Source organism: Lynx canadensis, chromosome B3 (assembly GCF_007474595.2).
Source record: "Lynx canadensis isolate LIC74 chromosome B3, mLynCan4.pri.v2, whole genome shotgun sequence".
NCBI lineage: Eukaryota > Metazoa > Chordata > Mammalia > Carnivora > Felidae > Lynx > Lynx canadensis.
In genome coordinates, this window is record NC_044308.2 from 6,788,856 (window position 1) to 6,808,881 (window position 20,026).

The 20,026-nt window shown below is 46.1% G+C and overlaps 1 long non-coding RNA gene across 1 annotated transcript; it reads left to right on the plus strand.

The window, feature by feature from the left end:
• The first annotated feature begins 6,857 nt into the window (after nt 1–6,857).
• LOC115515526 lies at nt 6,858–19,699 on the plus strand. The gene is made up of 3 exons (XR_003969309.1): nt 6,858–6,949; nt 14,028–14,159; nt 19,421–19,699. It is a non-coding gene; the product is annotated as an uncharacterized LOC115515526 (long non-coding RNA).
• The last annotated feature ends 327 nt before the right edge of the window (nt 19,700–20,026 follow it).

Sequence of the window (20,026 nt, forward strand, 5' to 3'; positions counted from 1 at the left end):
GTGTCCAACTCTTGACTTCAGCTCAGGTCATGATCCCAGGGTCAGGGGATCAAGCCCCGTGTCTGGCTCTGTGTTGAGCATGCAGCCTGCTTAAGATTCTCTCTCCCTTTGCCCCTCTCCCTGGCTTGCTCTCTCAAAAAAAAAAAAAGAAAGATGCTCTCTCATGTATAATGGGATGCTATATATTTGTTATTTGATCACATATACTGCAAACCCTTGCAACAATACCTCAATTTAGAAGGAAAAAATTAACACCCAGAACTTTATAGGTCACAGAACACTTTTTTAGAGTGAACAAGATCAAATTTATATACATAATTTTTTGAAAAATGTATGATTGGCTGATCCAGAAAATATTGCCAAGCCTGAAAATATATTATGCTGCGATTAACTCTGTACCAGCTGCACGGAAATAGAAGCTCAAGAAGGAAAAACAATGTTGCACATAATGTGCAATTTATTAAGGAGAGACATTATTTGGAAGGATTATTGGGGGCAGGGAGAGGTGCGCAGAGAGCTATAGCCATAGGGGAGTGCTCTGACCGCAAGATCCGCTAGGTTGGGCAAAAAAAAAAAAAAAAGGTTTTCTTTTATAGGGAAGAATAAACAAGGCTAGAGAGAATGGGGATGGGGAGGAGGGCTGAACAGGAGTAATCTAATCTGACATCCAGATGGTAGGTGGGGTAGTAAACTGGCTTGGCTGGCCGTGGGCCATGGTTGAGGGACCTAGAGGAAGAAGAGAAGCTTAGCCAACGTTCAGTTAATAAGCATTTTGTTGCAGTTGGTCAGTGCCCTGCAGTTCAGCTAACCGCTGATGAGTCACGAATGGGAATTTGGAATGTCTGTCACCTCATCACAGGTGAACAAAGGGGGAATCCATGAGTCTTTTTTTTTTTTTTTTTTTTTGAGACAGGCACAGAAAGTAGAGCAGAAGAGGGGCAGAGAAAGAGGGACAATCTCAAGCAGCCTCATGCGAGGCTCGAACTCACAAAACCGAAACCATGAGATCCTGACCTGAGCCAAAATCAAGAGTCTGACGCTTAACCGATTAAGCCACCCAGCGCCCCTTCATTTCCTTTTAAAATAGATAATGGTGGAATCAGAGTGCAATGATATTTAGACTTCACTGCATTCATGTAAGGACACTTTTTTTTTAATGTTCATTTATTTCTGAGACAGAGAGAGACAGAGCATGAGTGGGGGAGGGGCAGAGAGAGAGGGAGACCCAGAATCAGAAGCAGGCTTCAGGCTCCCGAGCTGTCAGCACAGAGCCCGACGCGGGGCTCGAACTCACAAACCGTGAGATCATGACCTGAACCGAAGCTGGACGCTCAACCGACTGAGCCACCCAGGCGCCCCCACATTTTTTTTAAGATGTCAATATTTACGACACATCCTTTATAACTACTTACACTTATGATTAAAAATATTATGGGGCGCCTGGGTGGCTCAGTCGGTTAAGCGTCTGACTTCAGCTCAGGTCACGATCTCGCGGTCCGGGAGTTCGAGCCCCGCGTCGGGCTCTGGGCTGATGGCTCAGAGCCTGGAGCCTGCTTCCGATTCTGTGTCTCCCTCTCTCTCTCTGCCCCTCCCCCGTTCATGCTCTGTCTCTCTCTGTCTCAAAAATAAATAAAACGTTAAAAAAAAAATTAAAAAAAAAAAAAAGAAAAAAATATTATCAAGCAGGGGGCGCCTGACTGGCTCAGTCATTAGAGCACGCGACTCTTGATCTCAGCGTGGTGAGTTCAAGCCAAAAACAAACAAAGCAAAACAACAACAAAAAATAATATCAAGCAAAAAAGTTGAAGGTCCCCAGGTATATAATACAGATGGGCCAATACTGGCTTCTTGACTGGGATGGCAGTAACCACAACCCCACCTTTAGGGACCTCACCCTCTCAATCCTGGGGTGAAAATATCTCCTCCTTCCATGGAGACTGGGGCTTCTATATAGCAGCACCCCTCTGAGCTGGGCTTGGTAGGAAAAAGCCCATAACCCACGCCCTGTCACTATGGACCCCACCCTTTCCTCTTCCTTCCACCTTATGAATCCTGTAGCATTTGAGACATAGGACTTGATCCGCGTTGCACTGACAAATCATTGCCACAGTCAAAGCACTGTTCTGCCTGCTTCGTGTACCTGTTCTGAGGACTGTTTGGGATGCTATGAGATTCTCATGCTGCTGGACCAGGTGCAGACTTGAAAGGGGGTACCAATCTGGTCATTTTTTAGAGCAGTGGTTCTCTAAGTGTGGTCCTAGACCAGCAGCCCAGGCATCACCTGGAAATTGGTTAGACCTACTGAGGCAGAATTCCATAGAATTGGAGCCCAGAAATCTGCTTTAATGAGCTGATTAACAGCTTTTGGGTTCATGTTCAAGTTTAAGAGTCCTTATTTGGAGGGTATGAAGCTGACAAAACCCTGGGAACCAGATGCAAATAATGTACTCATTTTGTTCAAGCAGATTCCCTCTGTATAGCACTCTTGATCCAATAGTGACTTTGGACCTACCTGGACATAGCCTGTCACCATGACACTTAGGGCACCCTTATACCTTCCCTCACCTTCTGAGAACTTCCAGGATTCTTTTTAAAAGTTTTTTTTTTTTAATGTTTATTTATGTTTGACAGAGAGAGAGAGAGAGAGAGAGAGAGAGAGACAGAGACAGAGCATGAGCAGGGGAGGGGCAGAGAGAGAGGGAGACACAGAATCCCAAGCAGGCCCCAGGCTCTGAGCTGTCAGCACAGAGCCCGACGCGGGGCTGGAACTCACAGACCGTGAGATCATGACCTGAGCTGAAGAGACGCTCAACCGACTGAGCCACCCAGGTGCCCCCAAGAACTTCCAGGATTCTTAAACGCAGGTCAAGTCTCACATGACTGATTTTTTTTTTCTATAGAAAATGGAGGGGGATATGGTCCAGGGGAATTGTATTCTCCACCATTATTGTTTCTAGTCTAGACTAGTAATTTCCTTCACATGTGAAATTAAAACCCTTATATCTGTGGCCCTCAGGCTCAGCTAAATATTGGAATCACCTGCAGAGCTTTAAGAACTACTGATGCTTGGTCACACTGCAAGATGCTGATTTAAGTAGTCCAGAGAGAGGCCTGAACATGCAGATATTTTTTAATGTTCATTTCCTTATTTTGAGAGAGAGTGCGCGGACACGAGCAGGGGTGTTTGGGCAGAGAGAGAGGAGAGAGAAGCCAAAGCAGGCTCCCGCGACGGGGGACCCCGATGCAGGGCCTGACCCCAGGACCGCGAGATCATGACCTGAGCCAAAATCAAGAGTCGGTCACCCAAATGGCTGAGCCACCCAGACACCCCTGAACACGCAGATTTTTAAAGCTCCTCAAGGGATTCCAGAGGATCACCTAGAGAACCCAGCAGAGGGCGCTGTGTCCCTGCTCATCCAGGGAACCTGATGTGCGTGCTGGAAAGCTGGCTGCTGGTTGCACAAACAGGGTACATGCAGTTAAGGAGAAGGGACCAGACGCCCTGACCCTTGGATCACCAACCCTTTTGTGTTCTGAAACACCTATAAAGCTACATTAAGAAGTAGTAAGCTATCTGTTTTTCTGAATGACCTGGAGATAAGTCACACACCCTCTCTAAGCCTTGGTTTCTGCATTTTCTTTTTTCTTTTTTTATTTTTTAACGTTTATTTATTTTTGAGATAGAGAGAGACAGAGCAGGAACGGGGGAGGGTCAGAGAGAGAGGGAGACACAGAATCTGAAACAGGCTCCAGGCTCTGAGCGGTCAGCACAGAGCCTGACGTGGAGCTTGAACTCACGGACCGCGAGATCATGACCTGAGCCGAAGTCGGCCGCTTAACCGACTGAGTCACACAGGCGCCCCGGTTTCTACATTTTTCAAACAGGGTGGTGGCAGGGAGGAAGGGGGGATCTATGGCTTATATTCATTCTTTCATTATATATTGAGCCTCCTGAAATGGACAAGGTAGTGATCTGGGGAGGGAAGAGATAAACATCCGAATGGGATAAAACTTCTACCTGATGGGGGCGGCTGTATTCCAGAGATGGCTGTTCTCATTTGTTCCTACTTCGGGGAAGGGGGATGGTGGGTCGGTCGGTACCCCAGGTCAGGGAAGAGGCAAACCATGAAAGAGGAGGCAAAGAGACTACTGCTGAGTATTTACATATGCCATTATGTACTATGACACTTCTCTCACTTAATTTAAATGAACAACCTGGCATGGTAGCTGTGATAAGTTCCATTTTACAAGTGAGGAAGCTGAGGCTCAGAGATGTTAAGTGACTGGCTCAAAGTTACACAGCCAGTAAGTGGCAGAGCCAGGATTAGAACAGGGTGCCACACGTCAAAGCCCCAATTCCCTTCCCGCCCCCACGTCTTGGGAGTGAATGCCTAGTTGCCTCCGTTTTTCATTCTGGGCTCTTCCATCCATCTCTCAGCTCCGGAGTGCGCCCCACTTCCCTCCCCCCCATGTTTTGTTTCACTGACGCAGGATCCCTTCCCCTCCCGTGTCTACTCCAGGCCTGGAGGCTGAGGACTGTCAGGGAGAGATGTGACTTCCTTCCTCTCTAGTTCCCCAGCTCAGCCCCCAACGAAGGGCAGACACCTGCAGAGTGACACCAATTTGCAGCCCTTCTCAAGTGTGAATGAGATTTCTAATAGGGTCGGTGGCCCACTGGCTTCGGGCTGGGTTAGGAATTAGAGAGAAATTTAAGAGGCAGGAAATGGGGGAGAAGTGAGCTGGTTTGGAGGGGCTGAAGGAGCAGCTGAAGCAGTGATGGCAGCAGCCTCTGCTGGGAGTGAAACAGTGATTTCTTCTGAGAGGTTAAGTTCTTTGCCAGAGGTCACACAGGTGGCAGAAGCAGGGCGAGCTCCACGAAGGGCTGCCTTTTTAGCGTTTCCTAAAAGACGACAACTCCCAACCCAGCTTAAGTGGGTAAGGTGCTCTCTTTCGTGTTAAGATTTTTCCAGCCTTTTCTGCCTCCCCGAGCTGCTGGGGAGCTAATCCTTCCCTTCTTCAGCGGGAGGACCCCAGGGTGCCTCGTGCCTGCTGTGTGGGTGAAGAAGGAGGGTGGGACTATGCCTGGAAAGGACCAGAGAAGGCATTTCGGATTGTCGCTTGAAAACTGTGTCTCCCCTGAGGGTCTCATCACAGGGACTTGACAACCACCTTGGAGGAGGTTGCCCCACATGCGGAGGCATGAAGAGGGGCTGGGAAATGTTTTGCTGCTCCCCAAGCACAGCTACCCGCCCCCCCCAAGTTTTCCCCTGGTGACGCCTCTGGACCCAGCAGCACCGAGGCAGATTCTGGGGGCCAATAGTTGCAAACACAGGAGTCCATTCTTTCAGGCCTGGGAGAGGCAGCAGACAAGCTCGAGATGAGCCAGGGGGCGGCGTCTTCTCCGTATTGCTAAGCCAGCGCACTCAGCGTGGTAGGCGCCTCCGTCCTGGGCACCTGCCCCTCTGTGCCCGCGCACACGGCGGCCCTCTCCCGACAAACACGACCCGGCCGTGGGTGCCCAGCGATAAACGGTCGTGGGGTGAACCCGTGATAACAGAGGGGGATGCTCTCTCCTTGCCCTTTAGGGGTGCGGAAACAGCCCAGCGCTCCCGAGGACAGACACCCCCATCCCCACACCCCACCCCATGCTTCTCAGCTCACACTAACATCTGTCCTTGTTTCTGGAAGAGTCGGCCTGAGGGTGTGCTGCCCTGGGAGTGCTCGGGGCGGTTCCCGAAGGTGTTTTCCAGGACATAGAGAAAGCATAAAAAGAACATTGGAAGGAGAGCCAGAAATGGGGGCGCGGCCCTGCCCACCCCCCGCTGCGGTGGCCAGCACCATGAGGCAGACTGGGACTTGTTGTTGGGTGCAGCGAAACAACAACAAAATCACTAGTCTTCCAGATGGGGCGAGCCGCTCCAAGCCCTCACCCAGGCCTGTTCCGCAGGTGACTTCCGGCGCTCCTGCAGGGGGGTGGGGGGACCGCTCTCCCCCAGGCTCCCACCGCCAAGCGCGCCCCCTCCCACCACTCCTCCCCCACCTCCGAAGTCTCTGGAGCCTCTGCTCAGAGTGAGGAGGGACGGGAACGTCCTGTATTCTCTTTCTTGCCTCCAGAGTGTTTTTTTTTTTTCTAGAATGAACTGAAATCCCTGCTGTAATAATAAAGAGATCTTATTTAGTAAAGGGAGGCAGGTGGGCAGCTCATTTCTCTACCTTTCTTCATTAATCACAAAGCGTTGTGTTATCATGGTGATTGGAGATGAGGAAAAAGGAAGGACTCCAGGTAATGGTGACCCCTCTCTATCAGGTTCCCCCTCTCCCCAAGCCCTGCAGGTCTACAGTCAAGGCCCGTGGTGAAAACCCTCCCAGGGCTTACTGAGCCACAGCTCAGAATGAAGTGGGGCTGAGGCTTTTGGGCAAGCAGTATAGACAAGAGAGGAAAAGGGGAACCAGTTGTGGGCAGGGGGAGGATGGCTTCTCAGCCCAGGGTCCCCTTCCTCCTAGGTCCAGGGCTGGGCTCCCCAGGGAATTGCCCCAGCCCACCTTGGGGCACTGATGGAGGGAAGGCTAGCCACCCCCTCAATGCCTAGCCCAGCGCACCCCCCCCCCATGCCTAGCCCAGACTCTAATTGCACTGGCAGGGCGTGTCTGCTTTTTAATTGGCAAAAACCACAATATCCTGGTGCCTCAGAGAGCACCGCCCTGATTTTATTTCTGCAGCAGCTGGGGGATAATTACCCTTCCCTATCGGTGCTGCTTTCAATTCTTTCTCTTTCTAATTGAGATGTCTTCCTCTGTAGCCCAGCTCTCCAATCTTCAGTTTGTTCTCTCCATTCTCTCCATCCGGAACGGGGCAGGACCTGCTTGGAGACACAGAGGGGGGACATGGAGAAGACTGGCAGTGCCCAGCTCCGAGGCCCAAGGCCTTCCAACTGTTAGCCCTAGACAGGTGAGCCTGAGAAAACCCCAAGCTCTTCTGTGGAGGGGGCAGGGGAGAGATAGCCCTCCCCAGGAGGCTGTTGAGACCCCCTTTTCTCCACTCCCCAGTGGGGTGCTTGCTCTGGGACTCTAAGCTACAAGGGGCTGAGGAACCCCACCCCCAGCATCTAACCCATCAAGGAAGAGAAAGGGATTTGTTGTCATTAATCTCTTAATAATGGCCTCATGTCTCTTTGGTACTGTTGAAAGAGGTTTGGTACATCATCTTTAGTATAGTTTCAGAGACAAAGATCTGAGTGCTAATATTAGAGAACAAGGCTAAGTAACATGCAAGATGTTAACTGAAGGGGTACTCCTAGGAAAAACAGGCCTTTCTCAGGGAGTTCCCAGGCAAACTTCTGGTGGTAATAGATAAGCTAAAAGATGTTACAGAGAGAGCTTGGAGAGAATCCTAGCAGATCCCTGGACATTGACATTCAGGACTGTCCAGTCTAGCCCTGTGAGCAACCCTGACCTAAAGCCACCAAGTGGCTGTCCTGTGATCAGCTCAACATGAGAACAGGGGCTTTTGCTCATTATTATATTCCAGTGCCTACCACACAGTCTGGCTCATGCAACTGGTTAGCAAAGAGGCAAAATTCAGAGACAGAGTTGATCATGAGTGTGAATAGACTCATTTTAATTGGCCTTTTCCTTGCAGAACCAATGAACATGGACTTGAAGCCCAGTTTTCCTAAATTCTTTAACTCTGGGCTCTTTCTGGGTTGGGTGAATATGTAAATAGAGGGGTGGCTGGCTGGCTCAATCGTGGAGCATGCAACTCTTGATCTCGGGGTCATGAGTTCAGGCCCCACACTGGGCATAGAGGTTACTTTAAAAAAATAAAATGAAAAATACTTTATTTAAAAAAAGATGCAAATAGCAAAGGACGCTGTTACAGTTTAAGAGAAATGTACCTTGAAACCATGACCTGCCCTTGAGCCCCCCATCTCCCTCTCCCCACTTCTAGTTTCTTTCCTCTGAATTTAGAGTCATTGCCTTGGCAACGCTTGTTTCCATGGTTTCCTCCGTGACAATGATCCCCAAACCCCTCCTCTCTCTTTCCTCCTGACAGCAATGGGTGATAGGGATCCTCTGTGTGGCCACTCCATGTAACCATGGTAACGATGAGCTGAGCCTTCATGTATCTTTTGTGAAGAGAGCTAGGGAATAGAAGCTTTTGGAAAGGACAGTTGGGGGAGGGTCCAGGGCTAGAACTGCCCTTGTCATAAAGAGGAAGTTAAGGGTCTTGTCTTGATACTAGCCTGTAGGATTCAGTTCAAACATTGTTGAGACCCTATTTTAAGCATGACAAAGTTCCAGGGAAACAAAGGTATACAAGACATAGCCCCTAATATTGAAGGGCTTATAGTCTAGTGCTGGGGCTCATGATGCTACTGAAACTCTGGCATAGATGGGGCCACTAAAGGAGGTGGCCCTTGAGAGCACTATCACGGTCAAGCATTTATCCATTCCAAACATTCCCTCCAGCCAAGAACCGAGAAAAGACTGACCAGGGGGATCGGTACTCACATTAAACCTTCTTCCAAACTGCCATCAGAGTTTCTGTCTTGGAAAGGGTGGAATTTTAATGCCCCTTTCTTTTGCAGAAGTGCAGGCTAATGGCAGAATACTTAAATAGGACTATTTGGTGCAGGGAGAAAGAAAAACACAGACCTGCCCAACTCCAGTGCCCCAAGGGGCTGGAATGATCTCCATTTGCAGGGATCACCATCACCTACCTGCCACAGGCCTTCCTGGGAAGTGATGTGTCTGCTCTTACACTGAATTGGAGGGCCATCATCTCCATCCATCCAGAGTTTTTACTTGTCACTGAAAACGCAAGACAAAGGAGCAGCTCTGAAAAATTAAAGTAGAAAATCAAACAAAACTACCAGGGGCACCAAAGTTGGACAGAATGAATCCAAAAGCTAGGACGTATGTTGATCATGTAGGTAACACAGCTCTTCCCTCCTCTAGCTTCCCATCCTCGCCCCTGACAGTTTCCCTAAATCCCTAAAGGTGGGAACCAATTCTGAACTTCTAGGAGAAATCACAAAAATTCCCTGGACCCTTGGTATGCTGATACCAGTCACATGCACTGATGTGGAAAGATGATCAAGGTACATTTTTAAATAAAAAGAAAAGTGCATAGAACAACGTACTTTGTGTTCAAGTAAGCTACAAATAACTAGGTAGCAAAATTCGCTCTTGCAAGTGAAATGCAATCTGGATTAGCCAAAGTTCTTGGGTCCTAGAACTCTGAATTCCATCCTTTGCTACTGGAAGAAACTAAGGCAGATTCAAATATTCTAGGTACCCTGTTCACTCAGCTAGTCAGAAAAGGATAAATGGCATCCTCTGATTGGTTGACAAAGCGATGCAAACTAACCAATGAAATAATGCTTCTCCTTTCCTGGCCAATAAGATCTCAGTTCTCTTCTTGAAAGGAAAGCAGACCCTTTGTCCATAAAGAAAATGAGCAGAAAAGGAATAATAATTAAACAAAACAAAACAAAACAAAACACTGTTGCTATGGGGCTATGGGACATTATTGATGTGATCAATGATAGCTGCCCCCAGAGAATTCACAAAGGAGGTACTTCTTTGGGAAGAAAAGTACAAAAAGCAGACCAGCTGTCTGGTCTGTATTAAAAAGAAGTTTCTATAGTAACATGTGAGGGGAAAGAATTTTAATGTAAATCTTCCCCAAACTAGCCAGTCAATGGAGAGTAATTTTGACCTTCAATTTAGATTGAAGTTATAATGACTAATTTTTTTTTTATATTAGCAATGCGTGAAGGAAAAGGCAAGGAAGAGAAAATGAAGTGTGTGTTTACTGATGCAGGGCATCACAGATATTGATAGGATAGTTCCTGTCTGAAACAGAGATCTCCCTGTTGTCAAATTATAGCTCAGTTTAAAACCAGGTTTTATTTTGGAAAGGGAAAGTTCAAGGTTCTGAAGGAAAAGTATTCTAGGTGAAATAGTGCACAGAACACAAGTTGTCCTATTAACTTACTAGTGATGTCCCTTTAAATCATTCTGAGACTGTTACAACTGCCTTTGGGAAAGGATGGGTAAAATGATTTCCCACAGATATTGCAAATGAACACAGGTGGGCAAAGCCGACAGATGAAACACGGAATCAGTGTTTGTCAATCAAGGGAAGGGAAAAAGATCAGAGGATTGGAAATATTAAGTGCTGATTTGCTCACTATGAAGGCAGGCTGGAGAGGGAATAAAGGGAAGAGAATCTTGAAGAATCAAATGCAGGTGGAACACTAGTGGAAATTTGCTAAGAGGGCTGCCTTTCTACCAACCTGTGCTGTGTGGTCTGTGGGGAGAAGTGAGAAGACAGGGTGATCTAGAATTCAGCTTCCCTCTCATGGAGGAGTTGTCTAGGGAGGAAGGAACCACTGCCAAGCCAAGGAGAAACCCTCTCTTTGTACCAGAAACACCTTTGGATAATTTCTCTGAGTTCCTTGAATTCATCCATGAAGAACAAATATGTTTTACTCATTTAAAGGAAAAAAAAGAGGGGGGGAGGAAGATTGGCCCCTCCGTCTAAGGGACTAAATGAAAGAGAGAGAGAGAGAGAGAGAGAGAGAAATCCCTAATTGCAAATCCCAGAGAAATGGCAGGGTAGGATATGATTACCTTGGTGAAGGGGGTGGGGGAGAGAGTGGAAAGGGTTGCCTTGGCGAAAGGTAGCTGCTTCACTGTGAACCTTGACTTAAAAAGAAAAATTCACCTGCCAGGATTTCCTCTTAAACCCCTGAGATCTTACAGGATTGGTTGTGTCTCCCATCCAGCACGGGGAAGGCAGGGGCTCTCCAGCAGATAATTTAAAGAATCCAGGTGCTCAAGGATAATCAGTGACCCAAACCCCTCCACTCACTGTAACCAAGGCAACAGGAGGCTGGGGCTGGTTGCCTGGCAACTACACTAGGGCCTCGGTCCTGTCCCCTCCTCCCCCATCTCCGTTAGCCCTTTTGTGATAATGTCTTCCCCTCCGTGGCTTTTTTTTCTCCTTGGCAAAAGAGTCATCCTGCTCCTCGTGCAAAGGGCACTCTGGGCTCCTTTGGTTAAAATTGAGGACCTTGACGTTCATTTTGCACAGATTTCACCTACCCAGATATTCAGACTCAGATTAAATAGGCTTTCTTACCTCGGCCTCAATATCTCAAATCTCCCCCCACCCCATCCCTTCATTCACCTGTGTTAGGGCATTCGGAGATTGTGGAGTGAGAGAGAAAGAAGAAGTGGGGGTGGGCGGGGGTGCGAGAGAGAAGACGGCTTGGATGTAGCGATATGTCACAGCACAACAGTGCCCGGGGTTCCCGGTAGATCCACTTTCCAGCTTGCCCCTGAACTCACCATTTCCAGGCGCGCCTCTTTTCGCTTAGGCACCCTCCCGGCAACTTGGCACCAAGTTGTATTCCAACTGGTCTTCGCGAAGGGGGGATAGAATGCCCTCCCAGAATCTGACACCTAACCTCCTGGAGAAATGGGAAAGGTGATCCCCCCCACCCCTCGGCGAACCCTGCCTCATCTCCTGGCCTCCACCGTGTGGGGTCTGAGGAATTTAGCTCAAGCTGAGTCGGGCTGGGAAGCCGAGTGGCGCGCGGGAACCCACTCCAGGGGCTCTCCGGCCCGGGCGCTGTCCAGCCTCTGGTGCTGAAGCTGGAGGCTCGGATGCACCGTTCAGGGGCTCTGGAGACCCTCCAGCTGCCGGATTCTGACCCCTGAGGCCGGAACCCGAAGGGTAGGCACCCTTTGCGGGGGGTAAAAAGGCGAGACTAGGACGTGTCTGCAACAGAAATGCTTTTTCGGCAGACCGGGCTGCCTCTGAGGCGGAATCCCCGGCGCCTCTCCCTTCCCTTCCCCGAATTAGTGTAATTATTTGCCGCAATCGCGGCGTGGAGAAAGAGCCCCTTGCCCTGGGATAATTATCCAGTGGCCTCCCGGCAATCCCCACGTTTTCCCCTTCGGCACTGGGTTGCCTGAGCGTCGGCAGGCAGAATCCCGGGACTCCTGGCGCTCAGATCTGGTGGCGGGCAAGGCTGCGAAGGGAAGTCTGGAACACCGAACCCCGCCGCTTTTCTGCATGTGAACAGGTCTGCTGCACCTGCACTCTGAAGGGCGATCAGAGTCGAGACCAGGTCACTGTAGGGTGGGCTTGGGGAGACCGGCTTCGGAGAGAGCGCACTCCCAAGGCTGATGCTGCCCTTCGCCGAGCGGACGCCTGACTCAGCCTGACAAGCCAATGTCGCCGTCGCCGGGCTGGTGGGTGCGAGAGCGAAACGCCCCCGCAACTCTAGGGGCCGCAGCACTCCGCAGGAGCGCTCAGCTGCCGGGGTGCGGAGCCGCCTCCACCTTCCCAGGCGCCCTGGCCGCGTTCCTGCCTCCTGCTGAATTTGTCAGCAGGCACGGCACCTGTGGCAGATGCTGAGCCCACCGGCCCCCGCTCCTCCGGCCCTAGGAAGCAGCCCCGGGCTCAGCCTCGCGCATCTCACCTCCAGTTGGGGGCTCCTCCATCCCGAGTCCTGGCCCTGAGGGGGAGGATTGGACCGCGGACACTGATCGGGGTTTTTACCTGACTTGGGTCGCCACCGCCAGGAAGGAGGACAGAGACAGCTGCGCTCCACTTCTTTCTCGAAGAAAGCCCCCTCCCCACCCCGCCTTCGGCTCGTCGCTTCTTCCCCAAGAACTGCGGAGCAGGGTCGGGCTGGGTGGGGGGAGGTTGGGGTTTGAGGAAGGTATTTTGTGAAGCACCCCTACTTGCCTCTCTCGGACAATCTGTTCTGTCCCAAGCGGTGGTCGCGCCGCCAGGGCGGGAGGCAGGTCAGCAGTCGCTCCAGGTGCTCCGGGTGCAGACACAGTCGCCAGGGCTGCGGGGGCCAGGGGAGAACAGCTGCTTTAAAGCCGAGACCAACCCACAGGTGGCCTGTCAGGGCCACGGACGTCCATGACGTCATCCAGAGGACGAGTGGAGAAGGGAAGTTGGTGGTGCTGGGGGTGGTCACCGCGCTTCACATCAAAAGTCCCCTGTGGCCATGGCAACAGCTCGCGGAGGCCCGAGCACCGGCAGCCCGCCCGCCCCCTTTTCTGTCTCTTGCCTCGCTGTTGGGCTCCGGAATCCCGGGATCCCGCGCTCGGCTGCGGTAGAAAGTTGGGGGGGGGGTGTCCGGCTTTAGTGCAGAAGCCAACATTTCCCGCCCCGCACGAGGCCCTAGAGCTAGTCCCCGGTCCAGCTCTCTGTCCTCACCCCTGTTCCGCGGTCCTGGCTGATGAGCAGGTGAGCAGAGGGGCTGCCTGGCTTCAGGGAGACTCCCAGAGGGAGATCACGCAGAAACTTTCATTTCCACAGGGACATTCCGCATCCGTCCTCTTCCCTCCCACCGCCCCACCTTGGCAGGTCGACCCCCGGCCACCTGACCACAGACAGATTGTCCTTCCTGAATTCAAGAATGTGATCGCTCACCCTTGTCACCCACTCTTTCACCGACACTCTGCCTGAGTGAGCACACCCAGGGAGCGCCCACACAGATCCACCTGCCCGAATCCTCATCGGTGCACGGATAAACCAAGGCTCCATTGCTTCAGAGAGCAGCCAAACGGATGAGAAAGTAGCAAATCCACCACGGAGCTAGTGTGCATCTAGGGTTTCATGCTTGTGGCCAGGGAGCCCAATGAGGCACGGAAGTGTTAACTGGGGTCTCACAGATTAAAAAAAAATTTTTTTTTGGAAGTACTTGTCAACAAGATTGAAAATGTTCACATAGGAATCTAGGCATCCCATGTCTCTTGCATGCAGTGGCGTAGCACTGACCCCTGTAGAAAGAGCTGGGATCCAGTCCAACCTAAACCTTCCTCTCCTATTTGTCAGTGTCACCGAGGCCATTAATCATCAGCCATTTCCTTTTTTTTTTTTTTAATAGTAAAGAGGAAAGTGAAATATTTTTGTTCCCTTCCCACCTGCTCACTTCCTTAATGTCATCTGTCGGGACGTGTAATCATGTGAGTTTTCTTCCCCCTGTGTCCAGCAGGAGCTGGTAAGGGCTTCACTCAGGCAGAAATTCTTGCTTCACTACTTGCTGGCTGGTGCCCTGCAGGTCCAACCTTTGACTGACAACAGACATCTGTGCTGCCTACATTCAGACAACACGGGGCGTAGGGTAGGTCCTGCTAATAAGGTTGGTTTTTCTTTTTCCTCTTACATTTTCGCATTTCAAAATATTCAGGTGTCGGAAACACTTAAAAGTTATATTTTTCATTGATCACCATCCAGTCACAAGAAGACAACTACTGTATGATTCTGCTCATATGAAGTACCCAGAGTAGTCAGATTCATAGAAACAAAAAGTAGAATGGTTGGTTGCCAGGGCAGGGGGAGGGGGGATGAGGAATTATTGTTTAATGGGTGCAGAGTTTCAGTTTTGCAAGACGAAAGAGTACTGTGAATGGACAATGGTATAGTAGCACAACAGTGTGATATATTTCATCTCGCTGAGCTGTACATGGTGAATTTCATATTACATGCATTTTACCACAATTTTAAAAATATTTTAAAGAAGGTGGTTAGTTCTATTGTCTAGCAAACTTTGAGTTGTTCTGTTTGGAGGCAAAAAAAAAAAAAAAAGACTCAGGAGGACAAATGCTAATCGTCGCTGCATTTGTTTTCAATGATTCGTTCAACAAATACTTAGGGGTGCCTGGCTCGCTCAGTCAGAGTATCTCACTCTTGTTCAACAAATATTTGTGGAGTACATGGTATATACTGGACAGTACACTGGAGCCAGAAACACAAAGGTAGTGGGATAATCAGTAAAGTCTAAGAATAAATATACTTAACTTTTTGTAAGTTCTTCAAAAGAAGGAATAAGAACCACGATGAAAGAATAGGTGATCATTTTTTAAAAAGGTGGATTAAGGGCCCCTGGGTGGCTCAGTCAATTAAGCGTCTGACTTCACCTAAGGTCATGATCTCGCGGTTCATGGGTTCGAGCCTTGCATCGGGGTCTGTGCTGACAGCTCAGAGACTGGAGCCTGACTCAGATTCTGTGTCTCCCTGTCTCTCTGCCCCTCCCCCACTCATGCTCTGTATCTCTCTCTCTCTAAAGTAACATTAAAAAAATTTATACAAAAAAACATAGAGAAAGAATTTTTTCAATGAGATTTAATGGATAGATTCAACAACAGATTACCTCGGCAGAAGAGAGAATTAGTAAACCTTTTGATAGTGCTAAAAAACCCTCTTGAATTTAGCAAGTAGATAAATTTATAGAAAATAAGAAAGAGATATTAAGAGGCAAGAATGAGTAAATGAGAAGGCCTAAGGTATTTCTATTAGCTATTCTAGAAGGAGAAAATAGAAGAGGGAGAGAGGCAGTATTAGAAGGGAAAATGCCTAAGAAAGTTCTGGAATTGATTAACAAACAAAAGTAAAATACTCTTTCAGTTAAATCCACTAGTTCTGAGGGGAATAAATAAAAATAAATTTATACCTAGAAACCTAATAGTGAACTTACAGAAAATCAAACACAAAAAGAATTGTTTTTATTTTTACCTAGCTACAGTTAAGGTCAAAATTTTCAAAGTGCTACAGGGAAATAAGTGTCAACTCAGAATTCTATACCCAATTAAACAATTCAAGAGTAAATTTGGCTTTTTAAAAATTTTTAAAGATTTTTTTATTTTTAAACTTCACACCCAATGTGGGACTGGAACCCATAACCCCAAGATCAAGAGTCACACGCTCCACCCACCAAGCCAGCCAGATGCCTGAGTGTAAATTTGAAAGAAAGACTACTTTAAAGAACCTAAAACAGGGTGGGAGGGAGGAGAGAGGGTAGGTGATGGGCATTGAGGAGGGCACCTGTTGGGATGAGCACTGGGTGTTGTATGGAAACCAATTTGAAAATAAATGTCATATTAAAAAAAAAAAAAAGAACCTAAAACTATAGAGCATTTTACAGTTTTTTTTCTTTTTCCTCTTTTTTTAAACAATTTTTTTAATGTTTATTTCTCAGAAAGAGAGAGAGCAAGAAAGAGGGAGACTGAGCACGAGTGGAGGAGGGGCAGAGAGAGAGGGAGACACAGAATCTGAAGCAGGTTCCAGGCTCTGAGCTGTCACCACAGAGCCTGATGTGGGGCTCAAACTCATGAACCAGGAGATCATGACCTGAGCCCAAGTCGGGCACTTAACCGACTGAGCCACCCAGGTGCCCCTAACAGTTTTTTCATTGCAAGAGCCACAAAAGAATGGGCTTGGATAATAAAAGTATGGAAGCCAAAAGGAAGGAATGAGATGAAAGACGCAATGATGACAACTGGAGATTAGACAATATGTTGACAAATCCAAAGAGCACTGACTACAAAATACAGCAATAATAATTTCTAATTTGGAAGGTGGAACCAAAATAAATGAAATAAATGAAAATAAATGAAATAAATAAATGAATATAAATCTCAAGATACTGTGAAGAATGAATAGGACCACATGGAAAATGGAAGGGTAGCTACAGATTCTAAGAGTTTGACATTTCTTGTCTTATTCCAGTACATTTTATTATTAGCTTGATATCATGCTAAATCAAATGTGTATGTTAATATATTAAGAAAGCAGCTAAAATGATAGAAATTATAGGTTTAACTTCCTGACGAGCAGAGGAAAGAGGATAAGATGGCAGAAACTCTTAATATTACTAATCACAGTAAATTTAAGAGTACTGCATCTTCCAGCTAAAAGACAGAAATTTTCAGACAGCTTTAAAAATTCAGCTGTTGCAAGAGACATACATAGTCACACAAATATAGAACCGTTGAAAGTCAAGAGTTGAGGAAAAAGTCTATGTAGCCAATATCAACTAAAACAAACCTGGTGTAAAAACTAATGTAGAATTTAAAGCAAAAAGTATTACATGAGGCATGACTTAATGATTTTAATGATAGGAAGTAATTGGTCAGGAAAATATAATTGAATTGGTGAATCTTTAAGAAAATCTACCATGCTCTGACCTAAAATGCATAGGACATCAAGTTCAGATGGTTAGACTTGCAAATTCTGCCATAACTTTGAGGAACAAAATTTCTCTATATTACAGAACAAACTTGACCATGAAAAAAGAAAGAAGAGAAAAGAAAAGGAACAACAACATCACAAGAAATATGGGAAATAAATGTATAGAGCAATCTAATTTATAAACATAGGTGTAGAAAATCAATTTTTAGTAAGCCAAATTTATATAATAAGAAGGTAATATAATATTAGGTAATATAATATTATAAGAAGTTAATATGATATTATAATATAATAAGAAGGTATTCTACGTGTTAAGAATTTTTAACATTTGGAAAATCTATTTATGTAAATTCATTCAACTTTCATAGATGAAAAGGAAAACATCTTATGAGCAATGAATAAATCTAGAAGCACTTGATAAAATTCAGTATTGATTTAAGAGAAAACTTTTTAGTCAACCTTGAATGAAAAGATATTACTACTCCTTAATAAAGGGTATCTACTCACAGCTAGCATCACATGTAACACTGAAGTATGAGAAGCATTCTCTTTGAAGACAGGAATATGACTGTAATCAACATAGTGCTGGATTGCACCATGAAGATGACCAAATTGTCCCCATTTCAGAGTATAGGATCATTTAGACAGAAAATGGAAGAGCATCTACAGACATGCTATGAACTAATAAGTTTGTTTGCTATAGTATTATTGTCAAAAATCAACAGCACAATTGAGAAAAATCAATGCAACTGAAAGTTGATTCCTTGAAAAGATCATTAAAATTAACAATTCTCTAGCTAGGCTGACTACGAAAAAGAGAGAAGATTCGAATTACTAAAATCAGGAGTGAAACATTATTATTTTTATTAACATTATTATTAACCTTACAGAAATTTTAAAAAACATTATAATAATATGAACAACTGTATGTCAACAAATTAGATAACCCAAATGAGACTGGAGAATTCCTAGAAGCACACAAATTACCCAAACTAACTCAAGAAGAAATAGAAAATCTGAACAGACCATAACAAGAGACCAAATCAGTAATCAAAAAACTTCTCACAGGGGCGCCTGGGTGGCTCAGTTGGTTGGGCGACCGACTTCGGCTCAGGTCATGATCTCACACTCCGTGAGTTCGAGCCCCGCATCGGGCTCTGTGCTGACAGCTCGGAGCCTGGAGCCTGTTTCAGATTCTGTGTCTCCCTCTCTCTCTGACCCTCCCCCGTTCATGCTCTGTCTCTCTATGTCTCAAAAATAAATAAACGTCAAATAAAAAAAAAAAATTAAAAAAAAAAACAAAAAAAAAAAAAACAAAAAAAGTTCTCACAAAGGAAAGCCCAGAACGAGATGGCTTCCCTGTTGAATTCTACCAAATGTTTCAAGAATTAATACCAATCTTTTGCAAAGTCTTCCAAATAAAAAATAGAGGAGGATGGAGTGTTTCCAAACTCATTCTCTGAGGCTATTATTACTCTGACATCAAAACCGGACAAAGATATCATAAGAAAACTATAGACCAAAAGCCCTTATGAATATAGATGCAAAAATTCTCAACAAAATACTAGAAAACCATATCCAGCAATATATTAAGAGGATTATACACCATGGTCAAGAGGGATTTATTCCAGGAATGCAAGAAATCAAAATAATATCCCATATTGATCAAATAAAGGGTGAAACCCATAAGATCAACTCGATAGACATGAAAAATCTTTGGGCACAATTCCACACCATTTCATGATAAAAACTCCCAACAATCTAAGAATAGAAAGGAACTTCCTCAACCTGATAAAAGGCAACTACAGAAGATCCACAGCTAACGTCACATTTAATGGTGAGAGACTGAAAGCTTTCTTCCTTAGATCAGGAGCAAGATGAAGAAGTACACTCTCACCATTTATATTCAATATTGTGTTGGAGTTTCTATTCAGGGCTATTCAGCAAGACAAAGAAATCAAAGGATTAGAAAGGAAGAAGTAAAACTTCTTTATCTGCAGATGACATGGTCTTTTATATGGAAAAGTCTAAGGAACCTACATACACACACCAACATTAGCCTAATGAACAGATTCAGTAAGTTCACAAAATATCAATATACAAAAATCACTTCTATTTCTAGCAGTGAACAATCCAAAACTGATATTAAAGGGAACAATTCCACCTGCGATAGCATCAAAAAGAATAAAATACTTAGGAATAAATTTAATGAGACATGTGTGGAACTTGTACAACTGCAAACTGCAAAGCGTTGCTGAAAGGAATTTAAAAATCTAGGTGAGTAGAAAAATATCCAATGTTCATGAATTGGAATAATTAATATTGTTAAAATGGCAGTACTGTCCGACTTGGTCTATAGATGCAACATACTCTTTATCAAAATTCCAGCTGTGTTTTGTGTTGTTGTTTTTTCAGAAAGTGATATGCTGATCCTCATAATCATATGGAAATACAAGGGACCCGCAATAGCCAAAACACTCTTGAAAAGGAAGAACAAAGTTGGAAGGACTCATACTTTGCAGTTTCAAAACTTATGGCAAAACTCCCATAATCAAGACATTGTAAAGATAAATATAAATCAAGGGAATAAAATTGAGCGTCCAGAAGTAATTCCATACATTTATCGTCTGTGATTTTCAGCAAAGGTCTCGAGATAATTCAATGGAAGAAAGGAAGTTTCTTTAATAAATGGAGTTGGGGAGCACCTGGATGGCTCAGTTAGCTGGGTGTCCGACTCTTGGTTTTGGCTCTGGTCATGATTCCAGGGTTATGGGATCGAGCCTTGTGTCAGGCTCCATGCTGAGCGTGCTGAGTTTGGAGCCTGCTTCAGATTCTCTCTCTCTCCCTCTGGCCCTCTCCCCTGCTCATTCAGAATAACAAGGAATAAATCTCATAATGATAGAGCACTCATTGAGGAGATCCTAAAATTTTATTGAAGGATATAAAAGAAGATCTAAGTAAATGGAGAGACATGATGTGTTTGTGGATATGGCAATGACATTACAATGTTAATTTTCCTAA